Source organism: Bombus huntii, unplaced genomic scaffold, assembly GCF_024542735.1.
Source record: "Bombus huntii isolate Logan2020A unplaced genomic scaffold, iyBomHunt1.1 ctg00000066.1, whole genome shotgun sequence".
In the NCBI taxonomy this organism is placed as follows: Eukaryota; Metazoa; Arthropoda; class Insecta; order Hymenoptera; family Apidae; genus Bombus; species Bombus huntii.
This window is the reverse complement of record NW_026099325.1, coordinates 222501-232500: the sequence shown is the minus strand read 5'-3', so window position 1 is coordinate 232500 and position 10000 is coordinate 222501. Positions and strand designations below refer to the sequence as shown.

General features: G+C 46.3%; 1 long non-coding RNA gene and 2 other non-coding genes across 3 annotated transcripts in view; all 3 read left to right on the top strand.

The window, feature by feature from the left end:
* Nucleotides 1-3705: 3705 nt before the first annotated feature.
* On the top strand, nt 3706-5628 carry LOC126876167 (small subunit ribosomal RNA). The gene has a single exon (XR_007693976.1). It is a non-coding gene; the product is annotated as a small subunit ribosomal RNA (ribosomal RNA).
* A 2596-nt stretch (nt 5629-8224) lies between these two features.
* Nucleotides 8225-8379, top strand: LOC126876183 (5.8S ribosomal RNA). The gene has a single exon (XR_007693987.1). It is a non-coding gene; the product is annotated as a 5.8S ribosomal RNA (ribosomal RNA).
* Nucleotides 8380-9696: 1317 nt separating this feature from the next.
* The window catches only part of LOC126876156 (uncharacterized), a 33996-nt gene continuing 33692 nt past the window's right edge, over nt 9697-10000 (top strand). Inside the window, exon 1 of the long non-coding RNA XR_007693965.1 lies at nt 9697-10000. This exon is cut by the window's right edge and continues 129 nt beyond it. This is a non-coding gene — a long non-coding RNA (uncharacterized LOC126876156).

The following is a 10000-nucleotide window of genomic DNA, read 5'->3' as shown; positions in this document are numbered from 1 at the left end:
CGTAGCGATTTTTTTTTTCCTTTAAATCAAACAACGAGACGCACGAATAGAAAGCGATACGCCGCTGCAACTTTGTCGCGTGCCAGTAAAAAGCAATACGCCGCTGGACTTAGCCGCTCGTGCTACCGCTGCGCGCGCACCTCCGAATCAGCGGGTATGCGCCGGAGTAGGTAACACTCTCTTAAGGTACGCCGTTCTGCGCAGCTCGTATTGCGCGCGCGCGCGCGCGCTTTTTCAAATATTTTTAAACGTTTTTTCGCGTTTTTTCCCGTTTCTTCGCGTTTTTTCCCGTTTTTTCCCGTTTTTTCCCGTTTTCCACGTTTTTTCCCGTTTCACGAGAGAGACGAAAACGAGGAAAATAATCGCGACAAATGCTCGCTCGCTGCGCTCGCTCGGACGAATATAGCCCAACCCAAAACCGATCCCAAGCGTTCGAACGAAGATTTCGATGAAATCGAAGAACGAACGCTAAAGGGATTGGTTTTGGGTTGGGCTACTTTTTTTTTCGAGCGAGCGGAGCGAGCGAGCAACGCGTAAGAGCGTATCGTTGCGTCGCAGGGACTTTGAAATATTCGCCACTGTTCGAACGTTCGAGTCGAAATAACTCGAGAAAAAGCGTTATGACGCATCGAAATTATCAGTGAAATCGTTACGTATCGACGAAATTTAGTCGAAAGTAGCGATTTCACTTTATTTTTTTAAAAAATTTCGTCCTCCGGACCAACCTGACCGGGACGTTGGAACTTAGAATTTTTTCGCATCGTTACGAAAGTACCGAAAGTTCAACTCGAAATAACTCGCTAAAAAGCGTTATAACGTATCGAAATTTTGCGTGAAATCGTTACGTATCGACGAAATCTAGTCGAACGTAACGATTTCACTTTATTTTTTTAAAAAATTTCGTCCTCCGGACCAACGTGACCGGGACGTTGGAACTTAGAATTTTTTCGCCCCGTTACGAAAGTACCGAAAGTTCAACTCGAAATAACTCGCCAAAAAGCGTTATAACGTATCGAAATTTTGCGTGAAATCGTTATGTTTCGACGAAATCTAGTCGAAAGTAGCGATTTTACTTTATTTTTTTGAAAAATTTCATCCTCCGGACCAACGTGACCGGGACGTTGGAACTTAGAATTTTTTCGCCCCGTTACGAAAGTACCGAAAGTTCAACTCGAAATAACTCGCCAAAAAGCGTTATAACGTATCGAAATTTTGCGTGAAATCGTTATGTTTCGACGAAATCTAGTCGAAAGTAGCGATTTCACTTTATTTTTTTGAAAAATTTCATCCTGCGGACCAACGTGACTGGGACGTTGGAACTTAGAATTTTTTCGCCCCGTTACGAAAGTACCGAAAGTTCAACTCGAAATAACTCGCTAAAAAGCGTTATAACGTATCGAAATTTTGCGTGAAATCGTTACGTATCGACGAAATCTAGTCGAACGTAACGACTTCACTTTATTTTTTTAAAAAATTTCGTCCTCCGGACCAACGTGACCGGGACGTTGGAACTTAGAATTTTTTCGCCCCGTTACGAAAGTACCGAAAGTTCAACTCGAAATAACTCGGGAAAAAGTGTTATAAGGTATAGAAATTTTGTGTGAAATCGTTATGTTTCGACGAAATCTAGTCGAAAGTAGCGATTTCACTTTATTTTTTTGAAAAATTTCATCCTCCGGACCAACGTGACTGGGACGTTGGAACTTAGAATTTTTTCGCACCGCTACGAAAAGGCCGAAAGTTCAACTCGAAATAACTCGCCAAAAAGCGTTATAACGTATCGAAATTTTGTGTGAAATCGTTACGTTTCGACGAAATCTAGTCGAAAGTAGCGATTTCACTTTATTTTTTTAAAAAATTTCACCCTCCGGACCAACGTGACCGGGACGTTGGAACTTAGAATTTTTTCGCCCCGTTACGAAAGTACCGAAAGTTCAACTCGAAATAACTCGCCAAAAAGCGTTATAACGTATCGAAATTTTGCGTGAAATCGTTACGTTTCGACGAAATCTAGTCGAAAGTAGCGATTTCACTTTATTTTTTTAAAAAATTTCACCCTCCGGACCAACGTGACCGGGACGTTGGAACTTAGAATTTTTTCGCACCGCTACGAAAAGGCCGAAAGATCCCCTCCAAATAACTCGTTAAAAAGTGTTAGAAGGTATGAATATTTTACAAGAAATCGTTATAACTCGATAAAATACGTCGGGATTAAGCGTTTATATCGTCGGCAGACGGATATAAAAACGTTTGGACCGACACGACCGGTCGTTGGAACATAGAAAAATTCCGAGCCGGTACGTTGGGACTTAGAAAAATTCCGAGGGCGAAAAAGTTTTTTCGAGTTTATTCGTTAAAAAGCGTTACAAGGTATGAATTTTTTTACGGGAATCGTTCTATCTCTATTAAATACGTCGGGATTAAACATTTTTATCGATTTTTTCAAAAAATTAGCGTTCGTCGAACTGACACGACTGGGATATTTTTCTAATTTTTTCGTTAATTAACGTTACAAGGTATATATTTTTTTGCATATTTCTACTTATTTTAACGTATTGTAATTGATTATAAACTTATTTTTTGTCCGTATTCGATAAAAGAGTATGTTTACTGATGCAATTTTTCGGTGAAAAAAAAAATTAATTTTTTGGTAAAAATGCATTTCTATTATGTTAATAAAACGTCTGGTAATGTATTTCGATGGTTGGATATTGGCTTTGTATAGTAGTGATCGAGCGTTCGCGAGACTAAGTTCCAGCGTCCCTTCCGAACGGTACGTTGCTACGGAGGTTTTGCACCGTAAGCGCGCGGCCGCTAGCCCGGCCGGCGCCGGCCTTCCGGCTGGCGCTTTCGTATCTATAAGAGAGACGTCGAGCCGGACGGTTCGGTCGGAACAGCGTTGAGCGCGTGGCTATTCTACGGCCTCGGTTGAGAATTCAGTCACCGCTCCTCGAGTCTTAGTGTATTTTACGCTATTTCTCGACTGTTCCTCCGTTCTCGTTCTGGTTTTTTCTCTACACTGCTGCGCCGCGGGTCGCTGTCCTGGACGTAATGACCAAATATCGTGGCAAGGTTCCCCTGAGTCGGGAAGCTGGTGACCTGTGTGTACGTATTCTAACAAAAATTGTTAGATGCGTGTGTGCTTGTACTAACTGAGCATCGATTCATTCAAAAGAGTATAACCGTCTGCTTTCTATAAAAACTTCTGCTTTCGCAGAAGTATCCGATGAGGCGGTAGGAGCGTACTATCTTTGCGTAGTATGTCTTCTGCCGAAAATGTTCTACCGATTGAAAGAATATTCTTACGGTATGTCCAGCGCGACGCACTGGGATACGCGCTTGTTCGTTCAGCGTGAGGTGCGTATACGTGCTTTACCGCTAAGATATTCTAATAAGTCTTTTTACACGAAGACAGCATTATGGAAATGTTCCTTTAGAAGTACGATTCTAAACATTTTATATAAGACTATGAGAGAGAGAGAGAGAGAGAGAAGAGAGGAGGTGGAGTTGAGAATTACAAAGTGGCTGCGAGCGGCGTTCGAAGATTATTACTGAACTATGGGTGTATCTCGAACGTCGCTAGGAGATATATTTTATAATATATCTATCTTAAGAACGAAAAGTCTCGTCGTACGGTGCTTACGTCCCACCTACGACACGAAGAGAACTTAAACGAAATTTATAAGAATTGTTATACGAATAAGATCCCTGGTTGATCCTGCCAGTAGTCATATGCTTGTCTCAAAGATTAAGCCATGCATGTCTCAGTACATGCCGCATTAAGGTGAAACCGCGAATGGCTCATTAAATCAGTTATGGTTTCTTAGATCATACCTACATTTACTTGGATAACTGTGGTAATTCTAGAGCTAATACATGCAAACAGATTCCGACCAGAGATGGTAGGAATGCTTTTATTAGATCAAAACCAATCGGTGGCGGATGGCTCGTCTGTCCGTCCATCGTTTGTTTTGGTGACTCTGAATAACTTTGTGCTGATCGCATGGTCATCTAGCACCGGCGACGCATCTTTCAAATGTCTGCCTTATCAACTGTCGATGGTAGGTTCTGCGCCTACCATGGTTGTAACGGGTAACGGGGAATCAGGGTTCGATTCCGGAGAGGGAGCCTGAGAAACAGCTACCACATCCAAGGAAGGCAGCAGGCGCGCAAATTACCCACTCCCGGCACGGGGAGGTAGTGACGAAAAATAACGATACGGGACTCATCCGAGGCCCCGTAATCGGAATGAGTACACTTTAAATCCTTTAACGAGGACCAATTGGAGGGCAAGTCTGGTGCCAGCAGCCGCGGTAATTCCAGCTCCAATAGCGTATATTAAAGTTGTTGCGGTTAAAAAGCTCGTAGTTGAATCTGTGTGTCACAGTGTCGGTTCACCGCTCGCGGTGTTTAACTGGCATTATGTGGTACGTCCTATCGGTGGGCTTAGCTCCTCGCGGGCGGTCCAACTAATATCCCATCGCGGTGCTCTTCACTGAGTGTCGAGGTGGGCCGATACGTTTACTTTGAACAAATTAGAGTGCTTAAAGCAGGCTACCTTCGCCTGAATACTGTGTGCATGGAATAATGGAATAGGACCTCGGTTCTATTTTGTTGGTTTTCGGAGCCCCGAGGTAATGATTAATAGGGACAGATGGGGGCATTCGTATTGCGACGTTAGAGGTGAAATTCTTGGATCGTCGCAAGACGGACAGAAGCGAAAGCATTTGCCAAAAATGTTTTCATTAATCAAGAACGAAAGTTAGAGGTTCGAAGGCGATCAGATACCGCCCTAGTTCTAACCATAAACGATGCCAGCCAGCGATCCGCCGAAGTTCCTCCGATGACTCGGCGGGCAGCTTCCGGGAAACCAAAGCTTTTGGGTTCCGGGGGAAGTATGGTTGCAAAGCTGAAACTTAAAGGAATTGACGGAAGGGCACCACCAGGAGTGGAGCCTGCGGCTTAATTTGACTCAACACGGGAAACCTCACCAGGCCCGGACACCGGAAGGATTGACAGATTGATAGCTCTTTCTTGATTCGGTGGGTGGTGGTGCATGGCCGTTCTTAGTTGGTGGAGCGATTTGTCTGGTTAATTCCGATAACGAACGAGACTCTAGCCTGCTAAATAGACGTAACTTATGGTATCTCGAAGGCCCCCGGCTTCGGTCGGTGGGTTTTTACTACCAACGTACAAACAAATCTTCTTAGAGGAACAGGCGGCTTCTAGCCGCACGAGATTGAGCAATAACAGGTCTGTGATGCCCTTAGATGTTCTGGGCCGCACGCGCGCTACACTGAAGGAATCAGCGTGTTTTCCCTGGCCGAAAGGCCCGGGTAACCCGCTGAACCTCCTTCGTGCTAGGGATTGGGGCTTGCAATTATTCCCCATGAACGAGGAATTCCCAGTAAGCGCGAGTCATAAGCTCGCGTTGATTACGTCCCTGCCCTTTGTACACACCGCCCGTCGCTACTACCGATTGAATGATTTAGTGAGGTCTTCGGACTGGTGCGCGGCCAATGTGATAAGCATTGCCGATGTTACCGGGAAGATGACCAAACTTGATCATTTAGAGGAAGTAAAAGTCGTAACAAGGTTTCCGTAGGTGAACCTGCGGAAGGATCATTAACGATACGATACCAAAAGAATTTGACTTGAACACATATAAAAACTATGAAATATATATCACAATGGTCGGTAAGGAGCCGTACTCCTCCTGTATCGACGAAAGTATATACGACGTATTAACAAGCTATATACTTTAACAAACGAAAACGCCAGGGAGCTTGGCAACCTCCGTTGGCACGAATAGAAATATTCTTAAGGAGGAGACGACCCTCCAGCTACGGAATTATACGAAGAGAAGGTGGCACTCTCTCTCGATCATCGGGATGAAGAGATATATATATACAAGTATAAAAACGAAATGCGAATGAAACTTATTCGAGGCGCCTGCGTGAGGTCGTAAACAGAAAGACCCGCCGTCTCCGAATAAAACATATAACATATAATATATATATATATATATATATGAAATTCTAATAAAAGGGAACTCTAGCTTCGAAAGAGCCAACAAAAGTTAAGGCTCGATATCAAACGAAAAAATTACGATGGAAACCAGGTGTAAAGAGAAATGCAGTCGTGGCGCCTGCGAGAGGCCGTACACAGAAAGACCCGCCGTCACGATCTCGTATTTCGTATTTGCATCGTGGAAACCGTACAAACGAAATATAAAAGTCCATGCAAACTAATAAGAAAATCTCTAAAGTGCCTCGTGTCGGAGTGATCATGCTCGCCTATTCTCTTCTATGTTTCGTGGTCTGTGTTGCGTTTGTTCTCCTCCTAGCAACGGGACATATCGAAGACTCCTCTTTGGGATCGAACGAAGCGTCTAGAACGAGTCGACGAGAGCGAAAGAACTTGTAGCGAGTCGCGCAGAGCGAAAGGATACCGATATACATCTTCGAAGGTTCTCTTCGAAGATCCATGGATACCTTCTGCGTCGACTTCTCTCGTCTCTTTCATCGAAACTCTCGTCGTTCTCGAAACGTGCTTCCTACCCAAAGGGCGTGTGCTCTTCGTATGTCGTTTCGTTCGAAATAACGAAACCACGTGTAACATACTCGTGGATCGGGTAACCTAGAACGAAGACGCATCGCGTGGATGTTGGCCCGCTATGCGACGATGACCGATGATGATGATGATGATGATATGATGATGATGATGATATGATGATGATGATGATGTCGATGTCGACGACGACGACGATGAAGACGATGTGTAGCAACGATTCGTAACTAGTCTAGCCGAAGTTCGTTCAGAGGGGAACGCCGCCGGCTTCGAAGCCTCGATGTCGTGAGTCGGACACCCGTGCCGTCGCTAGAGTTTTTCAAACTCTGCTTCTGGATATCGGGACGAAAGACCGCGCGAGGACGACGGATGCGAGTCCCATCGAATTTTTGACTTACACACTACCTGAACGAGACTTAAAGTTTCATATAATATACCGTTCAGAGGGGACCGGCTGTCTTTCCTCGTTGTCGTGAGTCGGACACCCGTGCCGTCGCTAGAGTTTTTCAAACTCTGCTTCTGGATATCGGGACGAAAGACCGCGCGAGGACGACGGATGCGAGTCCCATCGAATTTTTGATTTACACACTACCTGAACGAGACTTAAAGTTTCATCCAGTTTGTCGTCTATCATCTCATATATAATATACCGTTCAGAGGGGACCGGCTGTCTATCCTCGTTGTCGTGAGTCGGACACCCGTGCCGTCGCTAGAGTTTTTCAAACTCTGCTTCTGGATGTTGGGACGAAAGACCGCGCGAGGACGATGGATGCGTGTCCCATCGAATTTTTGATTTACAAGACACACACTACCTGAACGAGACTAAAGTTTCATCGAGTTTATCGTCGCATAACCCGTTCGGAGGGGACCGGCTGTCTATCCTCGTTGTCGTGAGTCGGACACCCGTGCCGTCGCTAGAGTTTTTCAAACTCTGCTTCTGGATATCGGGACGAAAGACCGCGCGAGGACGATGGCTGCGAGTCCCATCGAATTTTTGTTTTTTTTTTTTTTTTTAAAAAAAACACCACCCGAACGGAGATGTGTTCTATCTTTCGTCGATTTTTCATGCTTTCAGTCGGTCGCGTGGTCGCCATCCGTTCGGAGGGGATCGCCGGCTTCGAAACCTCGATGTCGTGAGTCGGACACCCGTGCCGTCGCTAGAGTTTTTCAAACTCTGCTTCTGGATATTGGGACGAAAGACCGCTCGAGGCGGACGGCCGCGCGAATCCCATCGAATCTTTACTATCACCCGAAAGATGGAGAGATGCACGCGCGCTGTTTCTTGAATAATTGGACGAGAGAGTAGAATCAAACACATATATAACATGGGCTAGCCACCGTGCTTACTCGTTCGCGAGATCGTGTGCTGTACAGAGGATTCAGAATCGGGTGTATATATCCCCGTCGTTTCCTGACGAACGGAGCTTCGATCTCGATGGTTGTTATATATCATAATGTACTTTACGCCCGGCCGGCGAACGCGCGTATCTTCGCGCGTTCGTCGTTTTCTTTTTTTTCGAACGTTTTTGTGTCGTCAATCCTATGGCGACTTCTGCGCGTTCGATTCCCGTTGGTCGAACGTGACGGAACTCGGCTTCGCTAGAACCGAGAAGAGTACATTTGAGTATTGAACTGTTGTAAATTTATAAAAGATTACCCTGAACGGTGGATCACTTGGCTCGTGGGTCGATGAAGAACGCAGCTAATTGCGCGTCAACGTGTGAACTGCAGGACACATGAACATCGACATTTCGAACGCACATTGCGGTCCACGGATACAATTCCTGGACCACGCCTGGCTGAGGGTTGCTCACGTAAACCTAAGACTGCTTGCGTTGCGTATCGTTACTCTCCGTATCTGTCTCTCTCTGTCCCTTCTTGCCTTAACAACCCGCCGTCGTTCTTCTTTATATAAGAGAACGTTTCAGAGTCGGACGAAGGTACAAGAACGAGGATACGAATAAGAGCGGACGGAGAGAACATACGCGACGTACGAGCGATTGTTGGACGCTCGTCGGCGTTCGTCGCGGTCGTGCAGAGACCGTGCAAGTCGTACGCATGCTCGATATATAATCTATCGTGTTCACGGGAGACTACGAAACTCTACCTCTGTCTCTCTCTGTCCCTTCTTGCCTTGACAACCCGCCGTCGTTCTTCTTAAAAATTATAAGAGAACGTTTCAGAGTCGGACGAAGGTATACGAAGGGATACGAATAAGAGCGGAGAGAACCGGTCACGGACCTGCGTGAGTGCTCGCGGCGTCGTGAGTCGTCCTTACGAGGGCGACCGCCCGCTTATGCACCGCTTCGTGTATCGGTTATCGAACGTATATACTCGTAGTGTTCTCCTCGTGACCGATTTTTTTTTCATATCAGGCGATATATGCTACGTTTGCCGGTGTTCGACGCACGAAGGTCCGCGCCCCCGACGTCGTCTTAAAAGAATATTATATTTGGCGAGACTGAGAGAGAAAGCAAATATGGGAACTCGGTCGAGAGAGGAGAGAAGAGAGAACCAAAAAAAAAACCTAAACTCGATGGCGTGCGAAACTTTGCCATAATCTACCGTCTTTTCTTAAGACTCTCGTACAGCCCCAGGGATCGAATGCCCACTCCGTCTCTTCGCGAAAGCGACTGACAACAACGAGGACCGTCGCATCGATGGGTCGTCGTTGCGTTTTACACGCTCTGTGCTTTTTTACAAGCCCCGAAAGTATCAGCCGTAGATCCGGGAACGCACACGCGAGATTTCTTCGAGCGCTCTGACGACTTAGGGAGGTATGATCCCCAGCGTCGCGCGGAGATCGGAGAGTACACGTACTCGTATCGGGACGAATTTTCCCCGTCGTCGTGTATCTCTCTGCCCGCGCGCCTGGCTCCCGAAAAGCCACGTTCGTCGGAAATCTTACATATTATATATGTAACGCGTGTGCGAACTAGCGTGTGTCTAAGATCGGCTATACACGGGTGCTGCTGTAACTACAAGCTCGAGGTGTTTTCCGCAGCGTTTCTGTACCCGAGGAAAATGCGCATGTGAGTCCGTTACGAAGTTGTTCGTACGGTCGTCGTCGTCGGAGAGATCGTAGACGAGGAAGAAGACGATCCCCTTTGGCGAGGCTCGAGAAAAAAACTTTGAGAGAGACGAGGTATACACGCGCGTACGACTATGTCGTGCGCGCGTGTGATTTTTTTTTTATGGCAATTCGACGCTTCGAGAATAGAGAAAAGAGAGTGTTGGTCATCCCATGCCTCTTCGTCGTCTATCGCTGGACCGCGCATCCTAACGTCGCGCCGGTCGTCCAGTCCCCGAACACACACACCCACCCGACGGTACGTCTCGCTCGCTTTTTCACTTGCGTGAGTTCCCGTACCGGGAACCGCTGGAATCGTCGAGAGAAGAGAAACGGCTGTAGGAGAAAAAGAGGACGGAC